This window comes from Sorex araneus, chromosome 2, assembly GCF_027595985.1.
Source record: "Sorex araneus isolate mSorAra2 chromosome 2, mSorAra2.pri, whole genome shotgun sequence".
In the NCBI taxonomy this organism is placed as follows: domain Eukaryota; kingdom Metazoa; phylum Chordata; class Mammalia; order Eulipotyphla; family Soricidae; genus Sorex; species Sorex araneus.
The window spans coordinates 80,452,610-80,472,909 of record NC_073303.1 but is presented as its reverse complement, the minus strand read 5'-3'; positions in this window follow the sequence as shown (position 1 = coordinate 80,472,909).

Here is a 20,300-nt window from a genome sequence, read left to right as displayed (position 1 = left end):
TTTGTTTGCTTGTTACTGGAATCATTGCTAATAAGCATTTAGAAGTTAAGGCTTTCATTTTGTTAATGGCTCTTGTTTTCATCATTTTAAATGTAGGTATTTGTACAGAGTTGACAGTTTACACCTTTCCAGTACAATTACCCTTCTTTCTTTTTCAGTCGATCATTTACTCACACTCTCCCTTCTCCTGAATTTGAAATTTTTTATTAAACTTTTCATATTTAAATTTAAAATGATTTGTTTATGGCCCTACCGAGCAGGGCTCATAAGGCCAGAACGTCTCCCAGCAATCCCAGGAGACTGGGCTGGCAGTTCAAAGCCAGGACTGGAAGAGGGGCTGCCGGGTGGGCGCTGTGGTACCAGGGGTTACCTGGGCCACCCTAAATTGCTTGCTACCTCCAGGTCAAACCTGCTGATGCTCTGGGATCAAACCAGTGTTGGCTTCACAGAAGTCATCTGCCTCTACTCCTGTTCTAGCTCTCTGTCCAGGGGTGGGATTTTTTTTGTTTGTTTGTTTTTTGGGTTGGTTTTTTTTTTTTGCTTTTTTATGGGTCATACCTAGCAATGCACAGGGGTCATTCCTGGCTTTGCACTCAGGAATGACCCATGGCAGTGCTCAGAGGACCATCTGGGATGCTAGGAATCAAATCCGGGTCGGCCTCATGCAAGGCAAACAAACGCCCTACCCACTGTGCTATTGCTCCAGCCCCTGTCCAGGGGTTTGTTTTTTTTTAAGTTAATGAAAAATTCTGAGTTCACTCAGAATTTTTTGAAAGGAGTTACTGAGTATTCTCAAGTGCTTGGAAGGTTGAAACCACTAATTCTTTATAATGCCTACCTTTCTCTCCAGACCAAAAGTTTTTCTTCTGATAGGTCTGTTCTTAAACTTCTATCACCATTAATTAGTATGCTTTTTTTTGTTTATTTTTGTTTTTGGGGGTGCCACACCCAGCAGGGCTCAGGGACCATATGGTGCCAGACAAAGCATGAGGTCTTACCTGTTGAGCCATCTCTGGCCCACAGATGCACCCCAAACTCACAAAGAACAAAATTAAGGTAGTAGGATGGGGAAAGGACAAATTAAAATTTTTCTTGAAGCAGAAGCTGAAGATGATAGGAAAAGTTCACTTTTGTAAACAAAAGTTCTTGCCCAACTGAATTTATGTGTGCTTTCATTGGACATTTTGGGATTAAAAATTTGCTTTCTGGAAAGCAGAACAACTTATATAGGTGGCTAGCACTGTGTAGAAAACAAAGGAATATTAAGAATGTATTTTTGTATTATGCTGAGTGGAGTACGTCAGAAGGAGAGGGACATATACAGAATGATCTATCTCATATGTGGGATGTAGAAAAAAGAAAGAACAGAGTGCAAAAGTCAAGAGACCTAAGTACTATCTACAGAACTGAGCGCATTGTCATGGGGATACAGGGTGAGTAGCTCTGTGGGGGTGGACACTCTATGGGGGTGTGGTTTTGTAACATTATTTGCATGAAACCATATCATTACAGTATTATAAATCACAATGTCAAAGATTAAAAATGTTTTAATAATATATTTGTATTTTGCCTATCTAAGCATAAGGAGACCCTGGAAGGATACCTAAGAAATGAATAATGTTTAGTTGGGGATATTGCTCAGTGGTAGAGTACTTGCCTTACATGCATGAGGCCCTGGGATCAAACCCTAGGTGTGGGGGGGGGCACAAAGGAAGGGGGAAAGAGAGACAGACAGACAGACAGACAGAGGCACAGAGAGAAAGAAAGAGAAAGGGGAAAAGATCATACAGTCAGTCTCTTCATGTGTGATCCCCAGCACACACAATCCTAGATTTTTGGCAGGTTTGACCTGGAGGTAGCAAGCACTGTTAGCAAGCACAGGTAACCATTGAATGTGAATTTCCTTTCTTTGAAACATCTGATTATTTATTTGAATACAAATAAATCATTTTCCTAAATAGACATTTTAGTGGCATGAAATATGTTTATGAAGACAATATAATTTTTCCATATAGAAATTTCTTATTTAAAAAAACTTTTGAATTTGTAGGGAAAAAAACAAGTGTGTGTGTGTGTGTTTTTATTTGTTTGTTTGTTTGTTTGTTTTTTTTACCAGAGAGATAGTATAAGGGTTGGACATATGGTCTCCCAAGCACTGCCAGTAGAGATCCTTAAGCACAGATTCAGGGGTATACCCCGAGCACCGCAAGATATAATCCAGTCCTGCTCTACCTTCGTAAAAAAGCAAATGTGCACATATTTTATTTTTGTTTGAAACACCCTGACTTATAAGATTGTTATGACAGTCTGATACCACATCTTCCACCATTTCCCCCACTGTTGTCTCAGCCCTGTGCCCCATTGGTAAGTTTGGTTCTGTGAACCAAATCTCAGGTTCTGTTGTCTTTGTCCTTTGTTATTCCTATACCATGATTCTGTATCTGTCCCTCTCCTTCTGGCTGACTTTATATAGGATGAAACTCTCCAGGTCCAGCCATGTAATGGCAAATTATATGATTTCATTTTTGCTTATGGCCAAGTAGTATTTCATTTTATATTTATCTCTTTCTTTCTTTCTTAGATTGAGTCACCATGAATTACAAAGTTATTCATGATTGAGTTTCAGGCATACAATGTTCCCAACACCAGTCCCTTCACCATTGTCCACTATATGTAGTGTGCTTCCACAGCAGGCACCTTTTTCTCCCCTTTAGGCATTGAGGTTTACAGTACTGCTACTGATAAGATTTCATGCATGGCACTTAACCACCTTTTAGCATACTCCACCCCTTTAGAATGACCACTTCCTTTCACCGTTGTCATAGTGTTTCCCTTTCTATCCTGTCTCTCGCCCTAATGCCCTCCCCGCCTCTAGTGGCAAGTCCTACCGAAAAAGTCAATTATCATGTTCTTCATTTCTGTTGGTTTGGGGCATTTGTTATTCCCCCACTATGTTTTGTTTTGTTTTGTTTTTATATCCTATATATGATCAGTTTCCTTATTCAGTCACTTGTTCTTAGACATTCAGGTTGCTTCCAGATCTTGGCTATTGTGAATAGTGCTGCAATGACCATAGGAATGCAGGTGTCTTTTCAAAATAGCGTTTTCAGTTCTTTGGGAGTAGATTACCACAAAGTAGAATTACTGGATCATGTGGAAGTTCAATTCTTAGGTATTAAAAGAGTATCCACGTTGTTTTCCAAATAGGTTGAACCAATCCACATTCCCACCAGCAGTAGCAGAGGATTCATTTTCCCCATATCCACAGCAGACTTGTTTTTGCTCTGTTTTAAAATGTGTATGCGAAAACAAATGTGTATATATTTTAAAATGTATTCGTAGTTAGAGTGATTGCTCATTTATGAATCCAAAGTGAACATTTTATTTTATTTTATTTTATTTTATTGAATCACCGTGAGATAGTTACAAGCTTTTGTGTTTGGGTTACAATCACACATTGTGATCACACAATGATCAAACACTCATCCCTCCACCAGTGCACATTCCCCACCACCAATATCCCAGGTATACCCCTTTTCCCACCCTCTCCCTGCCTCCATGGCAGACAATACTCTCTCTCTGCTTTTGGGCATTATGGTTTATAACACATACACTGAGAAGTCATCATGTTTGATCCGTTATCAATTTTCGGCACACATATCCCATCCTGACTGATTCCTCCAGCCATCATTTACTTAGTGATCCCTTCTCTATTCCATCTGCATTCTCCCCTCCACTCATAAAGCAGTCTTCCAGCTATGGGGCAATCCTCCTGGCCCTTGTATCTACTGACAGTGACCATTTTGGAAGGTCTTTTAGACTAGGCAAATGAAAGGTTTAAAGAATAAGATTATTGAGGCGAAATTCTACATCATTTCCATAGATTATTAAGAGTTCTAGGGCAAGAGAGATAGTATTTGGGGTTACAGTATGTGTTTTTCACCCTGATTTAAAGCCCCAGAACTATATATGGTTCCCTGTTCCCTGAGCACCACCCGGGATCAGTCTTGAGCACACAGCCAGGTATAGCCCCTGAGCAGTGCTGGGTTGTGATCTGAAAATAAAATAAGACAAGGACAACAACAACCAACAACGATAACAAAGTGTTCGAGATTGTCTGAGGAGATAAAAGCAGAGTATAAGCAGAGATTGGAGAATTAATTGTGGCTGTCAAAGAATTGAGAAAGTATATTAGTGTGGGGAAAGTATAGAAATGGGCCAAAGGGCTAGAGAGATAGTACAGAGATTAAGGATCCCATTTGCATGTGGCTGCAGTGGGCTACAGTAGTTCAAATCCCAGCACCATTTACGGTTACCCACCGCTGCCAAGTATACCCTTGAGCACAGAGCCAGGAACCCTGCCAGGTGTGCCCCTCCTCTGCCTCCGTCCACCTCCCCCCTCAAAAAAAAGCAAAAAGCAAAAAGCAGAGGAACCAAGGAAGAGGAAGTAGCTGCAGAAACCTGTCTGTATAGTCTTTGCTAGAGGAATGCAGAAATGCTTTCTGGGGTGTTCTAAATCTTTATCTATTTCTGGAAGGGAAATTTCAGAATGAACTATTTTGCTGAACTATATCCTCTCCAATAAAGTTGTTATTGTAATACTTGTATTTAGATTGCAATACTTTCCATTTAGGTCATCTGGCAATACTGTCTTTTGGCAACATTGAGTATCCAAAAGACTGAATGTGATTGTTTTGTGAAATCTTTTAAAATTTTATGAACTGAATTAAGAGAGATGATAGATGTGAAAACACTTGTCATAAAGAAAGACATGGAATAGGTCTGTGTATTCAGTGTTGGATAATATCAACCTGTACACAGCATTCTATATTTTATTTCATTAGGCAAGAGAGATAGCTCAGGGGGCTGGAGCGATAGTACAGCAGGTAGGGTGTTTGCCTTGCATGCGGCCGACCCGGGTTCGATTCCCAGCATCCCATATGGTCCCCCAAGCACCACCAGGAGTGATTCCTGAGTGCAGAGCCAGGAGTCAGCCCTGAGCATTGAAGGGTGTGACCCAAAAAAGCCAAAAAAAAAAAAGAGAGAGAGAGAGAGAGAGAGATAGCTCAAAGGGCCAAGAGCATGTTTGCATGTGGGAGGTCTGGGTTTGATCCAGTACTGTATGGTCTCCCAATATCACTGGGAGCAACCCCTAAGCACAAAGCCAGGAGTAGCCCCCAAGCACTACTTGGTGTGATCCCAAGCCCATATTCATCTCTCTCTCTAAATATATATGTGTGTGTACATATATATGTTGACCTTGTAAGAGTTAGTTAGTTGACCCTTAGCAAGTGACTTGACTTTTTTGTTACTATAAATAACTCAGTGTTCTTTCCTTCTTTAAAATTCTATGGTTCTGGGGCTGGTTAGGTAGCTTACATACTGACCATATGCTTTGCAGGCAGGAGACCCATGTTCGATCCCAAACTGCATGATCCCCAAGCACAGCCAGGATTGAACCTTGTACACGGAGCGCACAGTAGCTCCTGAGCACTGCCAGATACAGTCCAAAACAAAAAATAACTAACTAAAGGAATGTCCTGTGGTTTCATTATATTTATATAGAAAAGTAAATCAGTAAAGATTATTTTAATAAAGGTGTAAATTTTTGGTTTTGTTCTCAACTTTTATAGTTTCAACTAGAATACACTCCATGAATAAGAGTCTTTATGGCATTATCTAAAGCCAACCACTGATTTATTTGAAAACAAAGGGTTTCTTTTACAGTGTAATTTAGCCTGGCATTGCCATGAATCCAAGAATTATTCTACACTAATCAGAGAACAGTAATGCAGTTGTACTTAACTTTAGAGGTCCACACAACCATTCATTAGAGATGAGTTGAGGTGAACAAGTACTTTTAACTAAATTTGCAAAAGTTCTAAAACATACTGGTGAATTCACTGCAGCTATCATAGTGAAATTCAGGTTGAAGTATGACTCCGACCATGCAAATCTCTTGGAAAAATGACGGATGATCTTTGTTGCATTTGTTTTTTGAGTCAGTGTACTATCTAGTTTTTATGATTATGTAAAATTTAGGATCATTTTTTCTAAATGACCTTCACTCACTCACCCCCGGAAACTTTTTCCATGCCCTGTCCATTTCCATTCAGTAAAGAATGTCCTTCTGTGGCCATTCGGAGGGCTTTAGTGGTCTTTAGTGCTGCAGGGCCCAGCATTGAACTGCCAGGCACAATGGGCTGAGAATCACCAGGAGTCATCCATGAACCCCTGAGCCTTTCTTGAGAGCCCCCACCAAAAAATTAATTCCAAAATAAAACATGATAGAAAATGTTTTTAAGCACTTACTATTAAACTTTGTCATAATTATATGTACATTGTCTTAAGTTCAGTTTTAAAAGGAGAAAAAGTGGAAAACAAGTTGCGAAATACTAGCTTAGGTAATAGATGGTGGTTATGAGTCATTATTATTTCTTGTGTAGGAATGTACAGAAGTAGAAGCTATCCACATATAGAGTTCATAATCTCTCAAAATGAAAGATTTCCAAAATCCTTAATGAAAAAATATATAATGGAAGTCTTCTCTAATCAGTGGAATATAAAGGCTTGGATCACCTTGAGACGGTTTCTGTGTAGGTGATTGCACTGACGGCTGGAGAACTGTTGGTTAGTTCTGTACTGCCAGGCACAGCATTTGCTCTCACTCCTTTCTAAGGCCAGTTCTCAGAAAAGAGAATTATTATTGTTATTATTAACTTGCATTCTAATTTTTACAAAAGAAAAAGCGAGGAACACCTTTCCATTTTACCAGAGGTAGTTAGCTGCAGACTTAAGATTTTGAACTTAGAAAATAAATTCTCTGGGGCGTGAGATATAGTTTAACAGACTGATCATGGAGTAGTCTGTGAGCACCATGGGGTGTACCTCCTAAACTAAAAAGAAATTTTATTTTATTTTATTTTTATGTCTGTCTTTAAAGTTTACCATGCAGTTTGTTTTTTTTTAATTGGGGGACGAGGAGTGCACACCAAGTGGATAGGATGGTAAAATAGGATGGTACATCCTTTTCGCTGTACTATCTCTCTGGCCCTACCATGCATGTTTTGAGTGTGTCCTAGAATTATAGTACTTAGGAAGACTGTTATCTAACTTTGCTATAGACATATGTAAAAATAGAATACTTCCTAAAATGTGTAAGATATATGATGGGGGGTTGGAGCAATAGCACAGTGGGTAGGGTGTTTGCCTTGCACTCGGCCGACTTTGGTTCAATTCCTAGCATCCCATATGGTCCCCCGGGCACTGCCATGAGTAATTCCTGAGTGCATGAGCCAGGAGTAACCCTTGTGCATCACCAGGTGTGACCAAAAAATTTTTTTTAAAAAAAGATACAAGATGGTCAAACGTGGACTGAATTCCATAACATGCATTTTATATATATAGAAGCAATGGGTTTCTTCTGTTCCTCATTTTATGTTTTAAACTCCTGTTAGAGAATATACTTAACAGAGGTTAACAGTGGGGTTCTGGATATACCCAGCTCAGAGTTCAAAAGTGATTTGTTTTTCTCTAATAAATTAGTTTCTTTATATTCTGCAGAATATGCATTAGTAACGGGCATACCTCTTATGATAAACCTTCTCAGGGATATTATTAAGTTTAAAATAACATCATTGTAAAAACCAACAGTACTTCTGGTATAGTGGTGCTCAAAAAATGTTAGGAATTAATAATAATCTTGATGGATAAATTCTGTGATTTTAATTTTTATTATTTCACAGCCAGACTTTTAACACAATCTTTAATTCATGAAGTACAGCTCTATTTTAAGAAGCTGAAAGGGAAAATATGAATAATAGCAAAGAAAGAGTTATTTATAAATGACTCCTGACCTCATCCCATTTCCCATAAGGTTGTGTCTGCAGGTATCTGACTTCAGCCCACTGCCCTTTAGGAATTACTTAGCTCCTTTAGGGTGATTAAAACTACTCTTCACAGTTTACATGCATCCTGTGTTGATGTCTCCAAATGCATGACTCCTACCAGGACTTTTAGTCGAGCATAAGTAGATTCATACGGTTTTATTCTACAGATGATTCAAATTCAACATATATAAAGCAAAATATATTTTTCACCCTCCTCCTGATGCCCCGCAGTTCTCACTATCTACTGAGTTTATTTTCATTTGATTAGTTCCCTTAAATTTATGATCTCACTATCCATTGAGAAATCTTGCATTCTAGAATATGTTCCTTACTCTCAGCATCTATCAGCTCCTGAATTACCTCCTAAATATTTTCATCTGCCTTATCTGTTCTTTGACTACTTTAACCTCTTGAGACCCTTATCATATTATACCTCTTTCAGTTACCCTCTTTAAGAAATTTCTCTACCTCCATCTTTTTAATGTGTCAAGTGGCCACACCCATTGGTGTTCAGGGTCTACTCCTGGATCTGTTCTCAACGATCACTCCTGGTGGACTTTGGGGACCCTACAGGGTGCCAAGGATTGAACTCAGGTCGGCCGCATGAAAGGCAAGCACCCTACCCACTGTATCTTGGGGTTAGTATCTTTCTAACCCCATCTACTTCCTCCTTGATCTTTCTCCCACATCCATTAATTCTCTACATTCAAAGTTATCTAAAGAAAAGATCTGATCACTGGCATTTCCACAAACAAGTACTTCCCCCCTCTTATTCCCATATGAACCCTCTGTTTGTCAAACCCACAGTCCTGAGCATTATTTGTGATCATCTGACCTCTACTAATCTAGCTCTCCTAGACTGATCCTCTCAGTTCCAGTAATAGAAATCATGTCCTTATACAAGTAAGATAATTTACCCCTCTTTACTTGGAATACTGATACTGTGTTGGCTAACTTATCCATCTGTCGGTATTGAACTCAAAAGCCACCTGCTTTTGGACTTCTTCCCTAATCTGAATTTATTTCCCTTACCTGACCTCCCTGACTGCCATTGGCCTCTTCTCTGGGCTTCCACCATGACCATTAAATGCTCCTCTTCTAACACTATTGTATCATTATTCCTTTCTGAAGCCCCTTAGGAAGTCTTGGGTACTCCATGATATCTTCAACAATGCTTCTGCTTTTTCCAGATGTGAGAGTCATAGTTGTCATTTAAAAATTTGGGTTATATAGGAGCACCCAAAAGAAAACAATAAGAACATATGATTTAGTTCTATAATTATATTAAATTTAGTCATTTTACATGTAATCTTTTCCCATTCGTACTTAAACACTCTCTGCTGCACTAAAATTCCCCAATTGCAATGATTTAGGTCTCAAAAAAGGGCATCATGCATGAGACATACGCACTCCACCATTGAACTACATACCCACCATTCCCAAACCCCCACTTTTTTTGGTTTTGAGGCTCCATCTGGCAGTGCTCGGGCAGTTCCTGACATGGTGTTGTAATTGCTTCTGGCAGTGTTTGAGGACTATACAGGCATAAGATTGAACCTCAGGCTTTTGGTCTCTGGGGCCCATCTCTTATCCACTTTATTAAATGTCAGATTATAGGACACAGAGTTACTTGATTATAACACAGTATAGAGCATTGGAAAATGTTGAGTCAATGAATACAGGCCTCCATCTATGTAAACTGATCCTGTGGTTGATTGCTCATGTTGGTATGGCTGTCTGATCATACCCTTAAAAAGAGGCCAAAAATAGAGGCGGGGGAATACTCCCCCTTCATTTTATCCTGCATACCAGAAAAGACTAATCTTCTTATAGACTTATTTTAATTGCATGCCAACCTTTCTTAACTGACAATAGCTCTTTATTAGTTCAAGTCCAAACTTCTCACCCCATCTTATTTATTCAATCTAATTTAGGGCAGCATTTTAATAGTATCAGTCTATATATTAAGATCAGTTTGTTTAATAGGCAAACTTGGGTAGTACCGATAAGTTGTTCTTACTTGAAGCAGATTTTAACTTTTAAAATCTGGGCTTTCACCTGAGAGTATAAACTTCAAAGTTACATGTTGGCACACTATACCTTCCTAGTTGCTCAAAAAAAATATTTTTGAGGCTTTGGTGACAAAATCAATATAACCTCTGCTTCCGTGGAGATTATTCGCTAAAGGAGATTATGCGCTAAAAGTGAAGACAGTTCTAAGCTAGGAGGGTTAACAGTGTTGGGCCAGTTACAAGGTGCTTCTGGAGCCCTTGACAAGAGCACGAATCTCTAACGTGCAATCGGGCCAGTGTTTCAGGCTCAGTGACATCCAGCTGGGTAGCAATTGATAGATGATGTTGAAGAAACAGAAGAGAAAGCAGAGTGGGAAGAAATCAAAAATGAAGGCAGTTCCTTAAGACTGAATCTCAGGTATAGAGAACTGTTTGTGGGCCAGAGAAATAGTACAGTGGGTAAGATGCTTGCTTGCCTTGCATGCAGCCAACCAGGATGGTCGCCCAAGAACCACCAGGAAGAAGCCCTGAGCACCACTGGATAATCCAACACCCCACCCCTCTCCAAATAAAAACCAAAGCAAAATTTGTATGACTATACAAATTTGTATGATTCCAGTAGATCATGAAAGAAAAGTTCTCTCCTCCCAGGGACTTGCTTTATTAACTGTTCAAATCAGTTTGTTCTTTCTTGGAAGTTTTAGGACAAAAAAAAAAATGGAATTAGTTAAATAAACTTCAACTGTTTTGCTGACTGCTTCAGCTTCTAGCCACATGCTATATTGCTCTGAATGTATGTAATTTTTACACCTATAAAATTATTAAGTCATATAGAGATGTGCTAGACATCAGTTCAGTTTAATAGCATCCCTGTCTCCACCCTGTTTTCCCCAGATGCTATTTAGAGCATTAGCTTGGAGCCACACCTTGAGTCTCCACTGCTGTTAGTATAACATCCAGCTCCTAAGTACAGTTGTCAGGCAGGCTGTGGTTGTTGGTTGTGATTCTCCTACTTCCTCTATTCTTCTTCCTTGTCTTCATACTATTTACTTAACAGTTGCAGGTATAGCGAGCATTGGGATAGTTCTCGTTCTCTAAAAATTCTGGAGTGGGGGTGGTGATGGGGGTGAGGATACAGTTTAATATACACTCATAAAGGAATTTTCCATGTTGTGCAGAGAAATGGTCATCCTACCTGCAGAGAAAGTTCTGGGTTTAATTAAGATTGCCATTTTACACCTCCAACTTCAGTTTTTCTTAAGAGGCTAAAAGTGCGCCAGGGACTTATGATCATGGGCACTGGTGAGGGCCCTGTACCCTTATCTACAGCTTATCTCTGGTTGAGCTGTGTGGACGCAGTGGCTTAGGCTGGGTGTTTGCTGTCTCTACAAGGCAGGGCCCACAGTTTCCTTTCCACCACTGGCAATGCTGCATTTTCCTGTAAGCCACCATTCTGCCTTGGGTACTGAGGGGCCTTCAGACCCTTTGTTATCAAATCTTTCTCTCACATGACCCTATACTTGCTCTCTCCCTGTTTCCCATATTCATTGAGCCTCTCAGCATAGCTGTCAGCCTGAGTACTGCACCCATGATGCCCAAGCACCTGTCCAGTAAACAGTTCCATGGTAGGTGAATGCAAGAAAAAGCCAATATGAATGGGGCATGCTAATTAAATGTGTTGTACAAAAAAAAAGAGGTAATATTCTTCCATGTATTTTTGTACAGTTTCAGGAGAGAGATAGAGAAAAATTATTGTATGCTTTGCTGGTTTATCATATAAGAAATAGATCTTGGGGACCTATATTATCATGCTTAGGATGCTTGTCTAGCATTAGATTGGTGCATTGGTGCTCAGGTTCAATTCCCTGAACACATGTTCCCCAGAGCACCACTGGTTGCAGTGCTGGAGGCCCTCAGCACTGTGGTGGGATGTGGGTGCCCCACCCCCCCACTGTCAGGTCCTAACAGCATTACATTCTTGGGACCCATTGGCCAGGTTGGCCTCGGATGGTGGTGAGGCCTCCTCGGCTGCCTGAGCACCAGTTGGGACCCTCCTCCCCCACAGAAGAAAAGAAAGAGATTTTGTCAAATGAGTTTGAAAAACACTGGTTCACACCTCTTCTATGGATGAACTCCCCAATTAGGTTTTATATTCTTACTTTAGGGCAGGGATTTTTTTTTTTTTACTGAAACTCCATATAGTCTCTTGCCTACTTCATAAATTATTTTGGGTATTTAGTTCATGTTAAGTGACAATTTTCTTTGAACTTGGTTTTAGTTCTATGTAAACTCTGTAACAGTCTTACTGTAAACATTTTCCAAATATTTCAGCCTAGAGGTTTGGAATCCTCTAAGCCTGGAAAGCCAGGGATTCTATGTTCCTTGGTTCCTAACTTTACTGCTGCTGCAGTTGTCATTCTGAAATCTCAATGCCTCTTACCTGGGCCTTATCTTTTGCTGTTGCTTTTTTGAATGTGTGCATAGTCCATTATTTCAGTAATGCCCATAGGCTGAGAACTTCCTGCGAAATAGTACAGAGGTGGTCATTTTTATAATGTTACATCCTCTTAAATGCCTGTATTCTACCTTCAAATTTGAGTGATGGTCTCACTAGCTATAGAACTCTGGCTGAAATGGTTTTTCCTCAGATTTTTAAAGGTGGTGTTCCATTAAAAAGCCATGTCATTCCTACTGCTGAACTTTTGTAAGTTATCTCTTTCTTCCTCTGGAAGCTCTTGAAATATATATGTATGTATATATATGTATGTATATATGTGTGTGTGTGTATATATATATATATATATATATATACATGTGCCATTTAATCTGAAATATTGCAGTGTCTGCCTTGTGAGGCTCTCTTTTCAGCCACTGTTGGAGTCCTCAGCAGACTTTTTCAATCAGAATGTTTTCAACAAACATTTTTGTTTACTTCTTGGAAGATTCTTTGATAGCTTCATCTTCCCTAATCAGCCATTATTATATCCTCACTCTTTGTAGGTCTTCAATTGTTTATTTGATCTTTTGAATGAATCCTCTACTTCTCTTAACCCACCTCTGTTATTCAACTCTTGATTTTTATTTTTGTTCTGTTTTTGGACTATATGCAGCAGTGCTCAGGGATCATTCCTGGTAGACCCAAGGGACCATACAGGGTGCAAGGATTTGAACCCAAGTTGACCACGTGCAAGGCAAGTCCCTATCTGCTGTCCTATCTCTCTGGCCCATTTCTCTTGATTTGTTTTTCTTGGTTTGTGGGTAATACCAAGCAATACTCAGGGCATCCTCCTGTCTCTGAGATCAGGGATTACTTTTGGAAGGATTGAACCCAAGTTGGCTGCATCCAAGGCAAGGATACTACCCACTGTACTGTCACTCTGCCCCTCCTGATATTTTTGTTCTGAATCCTATGACTGTCTCTCAACTTTATCTTCCAGTCTAGCCAATGATTTTTGTTTTGTTTTGTGTTAGCTGTTTGTTACTTACTAAGGTCTCTTTTTTATTCTCTGATTTAAAAAAAAAATGACTGGTTCTTCCTCATTCACGGTTGGGAATGTCATGTGGCTGGCTCTACCCCTATGGAAAACAATGTGGAAATCTCTCAAAAAAAAAACAAAACAAAACAAAACAAAAAACAGGGATAGATCTCCCATATGACCTAGTGATTCTACTTGACAGCATCTAATCTTGAAACACACAAACATTATTTTGAAAGGATATATGCACACCTATATCCTCATTGCAGCACTTAGTATAATATCCGAGACATGGAAACAACCTAAATGCCCAACTACAGAGATGAATCAAATAGTGGGGTACACACAATAGAATAATATTTAGTTCTAAAAAAGGACAAAATCATTCAATTTGCCACAACATGGGTGGAATTAGAGGGTATCATGCTGAGTGAAGTTAATCAGAAGGAAAGGGATAAAGAATGATCTTGTTTGTTTTTGTTATGGGGGACCACACCTGGCAATGTTCAGGGTTCACTCCTGGCTCTGCATTTAGGAATCATTTCTGGCAGCTCTTGGAGAACTGCATATGGGAAGCCAGGGATTGAACTAGGCTGGCTGTATGCCAGGCAAGTAGTGCCCGGCCTGCTGTACTATCAGCCTGGCCCCCCCAACTGATCTTTCATATAGAACTTAAAGATACACAGCAAGGTTGCAACAGAGGGCCAAAGCAACAAAATGGGAGGCTTGATACACAGAACTGAGTTTGGGGCCGGGGGGTTCGAAAGGGAGAGGTCTTGGGCATCTCAGGGGTAGGGGTTGGATACACTGCTGATGGGTGTTAGAATCAGATGCACATGAAACTGTCATTATTAGTATTGAAAATAACAGTACCTCAGTCAATAAAGATTGTTAAGTTCTAAAATGAAGGGGAAAAAATCTGGTTCTTTTTTCATAGATATAGTGTCTTCTATTCTTAGGAAGAAACTGCTTGTTTGTTTGTTTAGTGTGTGTTCTTAATCTAGTCCCTATGTTAGAGGTATTCTTTGACCAAGAATGAGCCAACATTTTTTATATTCACCATCACAGATATTAATAGCAGTAGCTGTTTCTTCTAGAACAACTAGGTGTTCTGTACAAGAGATCTCTCTTCTCTTGCTTATTGCACCAAATCCTGAATGTTTATGTCAAATTTGCTGGTAATGTCAGCTCCTATCTAGTATTTCCTCTGCAGACCCTTGGATCTCATATTCTACCTCTGTTTATTTTCCTCCACCCTTCTGCTCCTCCATAGGCTCTCTATCTTCATGTAGTATGGATTTATGGGAGGGTGGGTTACTTCCAAGAGATGCTCAGTGAGCTGGGGGTTCCCACATGCAATTGTTGGCCATGTTATGCTCATTGTTCATTGTAAGGGCTTGAGGATGCAGCACTTCTTTGGACCTGAGTCGCTACGAATTCCCCTGGTGCTCAGGTGTAGTGATGCTCAAATGCCTCTAAATCTTCACCTGATGATACTTGGGAAACCATGTGGTTGTGGAATCAAACCTGGACTGGGCATGTGTCAGGTACCCTAACCACTGTTCCCGCCTCTTTTTAATTGTTTTTTTTTTTTTTGAAGGGTGAGGTGTGGGTTGTGAAGCCACACCTGGCAATGATTGGGTGCTACTATTGATGAGGTACTCAGAGGTCATTCCTAGTAGTACTTGGAGGACTACATGATGCAGAGGATAGAACCTGGGTCTCCCATATGCAAAGCATGTGATCCAGCCCCTTGAGCCATCTCCCTGGGCCCTTTCCCTATTATTTTTGAGATGATTTCTGAAAGGGGTTGAATAGCTTGTTTCCAACATTTTAAAATGATAAATACTTCCCTGAGCTTTTCAGTTCCTAAGTCTCTGCATGTACAGCATTAAAAATGTAGGAACTATGCTAATGTTTCTCCCACACAAGGATGTGGAGACCTAACTAATAAATGTTAATGCATTTGTGAAGATGAATACTTTGTGCAAGTATTAGTTGGCATACTGTTTTCCAGAGAACATATAACAAATGTTATGCTGACTCAAGATGACTTAGTATGGTTTCCTTTTTCTGTTTTTTTTAAGGATTTTTTTTACCTTGTAACTTTAGATTTTGACAGGTGAGTTTTTGTTTGTTTTAATTTGTGTCTTTCATGAACAATTTACAAGTGCTGAGAACAACAGGAGATAATTAATAATATTAATCATACTAAATGTAGATTTATGAAAGTTGCTATTTTGTGTGGGCTGGAGCAATAGCACAGTGGGTAGGGCATTCGCCTTGCACATGGCCTACCGGGTTCGATTCTTTCACCCCTCTCAGAGAGCCCGGCAAGCTACAGAGAGTATCTCGCCCGCATGACAGAGTCTGGCAAGCCACCCGTAGCATATTTGATATGCCAGAAACAGTAACAACAAGTCTCACAATGGAGACGTTACTGGTGCCCGCTCGAGCAAATCGATGAGCAACGGGATGATAGTGACAGTGACAGTTATTTTGTGATTTAAAACAATGTTTTGGGGAGTCAGGGTAATGCTCAGAGTCTTCTTCCAGCTTGGTGCTTGGAGGTTGCTCCTGGTGGTTCTCAAGTGACTCTGCTGTGTGGGGGATCAAATTCAAGACTCTTACTTGTAAAACATTTGCTTCACCCCTTTGGCCCTTCTCCCAGCCCTACTTGTCATAGTAAGGTGTGAAGTTTACTTTAAAAATAGACTTTTTTGAGCATGTTAACTATGGCCTTTTTAATTACAGTAGCCTTGGTAAAATTTCTAGTATAATTATCTGTGAAAGACTATCTTTAAGTAGCTAATACAGTTTGGATCCTTGTTCTGTTTGTTTTGCTGGAGTAAATAGCACAGCATACCTGTTTCAGAAAGTCCAAGTCCTGATCAGTAAAAGCTGGAGGAGTGTGGGATCTAGTCGAGTGTCATGCTATAGAAGAATGTATTATGTATCATTTAAAGTATTTTTTTGTGTACCATTTTAGTAAAAAGGAAAATATTCAATGAAACTTCTGCCACTTGAAAATTTAATTTTTAACACTGAAAACATGACATCTAAACTGCCGCCTTGTGTCTGTCAAGGTGACAGGCCAGGAATGCTGGGGGCGAGGGGTACGGCGTGGGAGTGACGGGGTTGGAGGGATGGAGTATAGGAATAATGGTGGAGGGAAGTTGATGGTGGTAGGATTGGTGTTGAAATACTATATGCCTAAAACTCAACTATAGGCGACTTTATAAATCATGGTTCCTTAATGAAATAAAAAAAACTGAAAAAAATCTAGTTTTAAAAAATAGGATTTTTTTTTTTTTTTGCTAGAGAGATAGTACAGTGAGCAGGGCTCTTGTCGTGCACATAACCAACTAGCCAACCCAGATTCAATCCCTGAGCACTACCAAGAGCTGAGAGCCAGCGATAAGCCTTGAACATAGCCACATGTAGCTCCCCCCCCCCCACAAAAGGATTTTTTAAGTCTTTGTCAAAAATTAAGGCAATGTGCTTTCCAGCATATCAGGTAGAGCAAAAATGTTTGTATTGGAAAGTCCAGCCTTGAGTTCCAGAACTTCTAATTGCTATGTGAATTTGGATAAGTTGCTCAATATGTTATTTTCCTCTTCTGTATAATGGCATTAATAAGGGCACCTGATAGGAATTCCCAGAGATTGCATGTGAAGATCTTGCACAGGGCTCAGCTCCGCAAACGTTAGCTCTTTCTAGTGAGGTATGTAAAGCATCTCACACAGTGCCTTTCCGCCTACTTTCCTCCTACTTACTCGAGATGTTATGCTGGATCCAAACTACCAGTAGAAAGTTATATAATGCAGATCCTTTCTTAGAATTCTTATCAGATGTAATTTGGGGATCACATTGATAGATTTTAAAAACAAAACAAAACAGAAAACTGGCCAGGAAAATGGCTCAGTGGTTAACTGCAGAACTTGCATGCGTGAGACCTGGGTTCTATCCTCAGCACTGAAAAAAGTAATTGTCACTCAAATAGTATTTACTTATGTTCAGATTTATTTGTTCTATTGGGGAAGACACTGCCTGGTGTTACTCACAGGACATCAGAGCTACATGCTACAGTGCTCAAGAGGTATTTCAGTCCCAGGAATTGAACTCAAGAACTTCAGTGCTTGCATGAAACTTGCATCTGTTTGAGCTATCTCTTAGGTGTACTCAGCTCTGCAAAGAGTTGAATCAGTCACTGTCACTGTCATCCCGTTGCTCATTGATTTGTTCGAGCTGGCACCAGTAATGTCTCTCATTGAGAGACTTATTGTTACTGTTTTTGGCATATCCAATACACACAGGTAGCTTGCCAGGCTCTCCGAGAGGGGCGGAGGAATCGAACTCGGCTTGGCCAAGTGAAAGGTGAACGCCCAACCGCTGTGCTATCTCTCCAGCCCAAGTTTGAATCAGTTGTCTATAAAAACAATGATAAGTGCTAGGAGATGGTTTGATGGACTAGAACTACAGCTTTGCAGGCACGAGTGCTGTGTTTGATCCCTTCCCAGTATCACTAGAGTGTGTTTTCCTAGAGCCATAATCCAGCAGGTAGAGTGCTTGCCTTGCTTGTGGCTGACCCAGGTTCGATTCCCAGTACCCAGATGGTCCCCTGCATACCGCAAGGAGTAAGTTCTGAATGCAGAGCCAAGAGTAACCCCTGCCCATTGCCAGGCATAGCCCCACCAAATAACCCCCCCAAAACCTGGTAAAAGCATTGTAATCCAGAAACAAAATGAACAACCCCCTCTAAACTAAAAAATAATTTATTGCCGAGCTAATGAGGCTTTGAGTATTATTTACGAGAATTGATATGTACATCAAGCCTTGATAGAGTCTTCCCTTTGATGTTAATGGACTCTAAATATTCTGGATTCATCCTGCTTGTGGGACATGTTTTGTCATCTCCAGAATCTTAATCTTCTTGGATGTGATTGAATGCTTATTCAAACTAGGACCCACAGGACCAGCTCAGTCCTCTCCTGACTTTTATATTTCCCTCTCACATCCCTGATTTTGAGATTAATACACTCTCTTCTCTGACAAGTAGGAGAGGTATACTCATCCATTTTAATAAGATAACTGCTTACATACTGTTGTTATTAATATGCGTAGGTTCTTTTATAAAAATGGTGGACTCAGTTTGAAACTTACTGTGTCAAAGTTAGCCACTGGAGGCTTTTGACTTTGCTATTAAATGATTAATAATAAACCTGTGAAACTTGCACTAATTATTTGAGTTGCATAAATCCTCCTGTGAAGTAAAGAAAGTATTTAGCAAGGTATGGAGCCATTTTGTATTATTCAGAAATTTTTCTCCAATGCACGTTTTTGCAACTTGCCTTTTGTTAACATATGGCAAAATTTAATAATGTGTGATATTGACAAAGTTTCAAATTCAAGAAAACATGAGCCAATATTGGCAGTCATAAGAATTATTTTTACAAACTGTGTTTATTGCCAATGCTTTCATTTGGATAATTTTTAAGTGTGGAGACAGAATGATAGTATAGCAGATAGGATGTTTGCCTTGTATGTGGCCAATCCAGGTTCAATTCCCAACACCCCAGATGGTCCACTGGGCCTGCCAGTAGTGATTCCTTAGCACAGATCCAGGAATAAGTCCTGAGCACCACTGTGTGTGGTCCTAAAACAAACAAAAAAAATGGGTAATGTTTTACAAATGGAATTTATATTATCTCTTCATATAATGCCCTCCCTTCTGAAAAAATCCTGGTTTAATATCTAAAATCTGTTAACTGTTTTTTTTTTTTTTTTGGTGGGGGGGTGGCACTACTGTTGGACCAGCAATGCTCAGGCCTTACATATGGCTCTTCTCAGAGGATAACTGCTGGAGGGCTCAGGGGACTATATAGAATGTCAGGAGTCAGCTCAGTGCAAGACAAGTGTCTTGCCTGCTATACTGCCACTTTGGCCCCATAAAACACTGTCAATTTTTTTTATATTTCTTCTATTCCTATCTACTTTAGACATTAAATTTTGCTACTGCTTGGCATCTGTTATCTAAGTGCTAGAGGTGGCAGTAAGGGACAGGGTCCAGGGCTTGGAACTGATTCACCGATAGAGCACCTGCCCTGCAGATGTATTTTTGATCTTCAGCACCACTTCATTCTCTTGAGGACAATCCCAGAAACTGTGCTATTTGTAATCTCTGATCTTCAACCAAGTGTGGAACCCAGGTTAATCAGGGCAACCAAAATTGTCCACAAGCACCTGAAGTGTATAAAACTGCAACCTAGTGTATATGAGCACTGCATCCAGATGTGTAATAATCTGGTCACTGCAGCAAAAGCAGGGCAAGGGGCCAGAGTGGTGGGAGGGAAAGAAAAGAAGTAATATCAAATTCTGCCCTCAAGGAACTTCATTAGGAAAGATCTATAAATTGGAATTTTTCAGATACTTTTCTTTGACAAACGTGGTTAATATTTAAGGGTTCAAAAAAACAAAACAGTACTGGAGGTAAGGCACTTGCCTTGCATATGACATCTTTAACCACAACCCTGATTTGATTCCTCTCCACCCCCATACCTCCCATACCACATCCCCACACCCTTGTAACTCCAGAGGTTGACTTCTAAACATAGAATTAGGAATAGCCTGAGTATCACAGGGTGTTACCCCCAAACCCATGCAGAAGTAAGGTTGGTTTGTATTTAGTCTCTCCTGCCCCTTCCTTTCCCTTTGCTGTTGTGATGACGTAGAGGTCGCACACACGGTTGTGCTGCACACACACTCAGCAGAGTGCTTGCCAGGGGTTTCAGTTCTTGTAATCATGCTTTGCAGGGTCAGTCTCTTCTCACTGTGTTGCTTGTGCACACATATGCATACTCCATCCTCAGGGGTCGCACTCTTGGCCGTGGAGGTCACACATCTCTGGCTGCATTACTTACCAG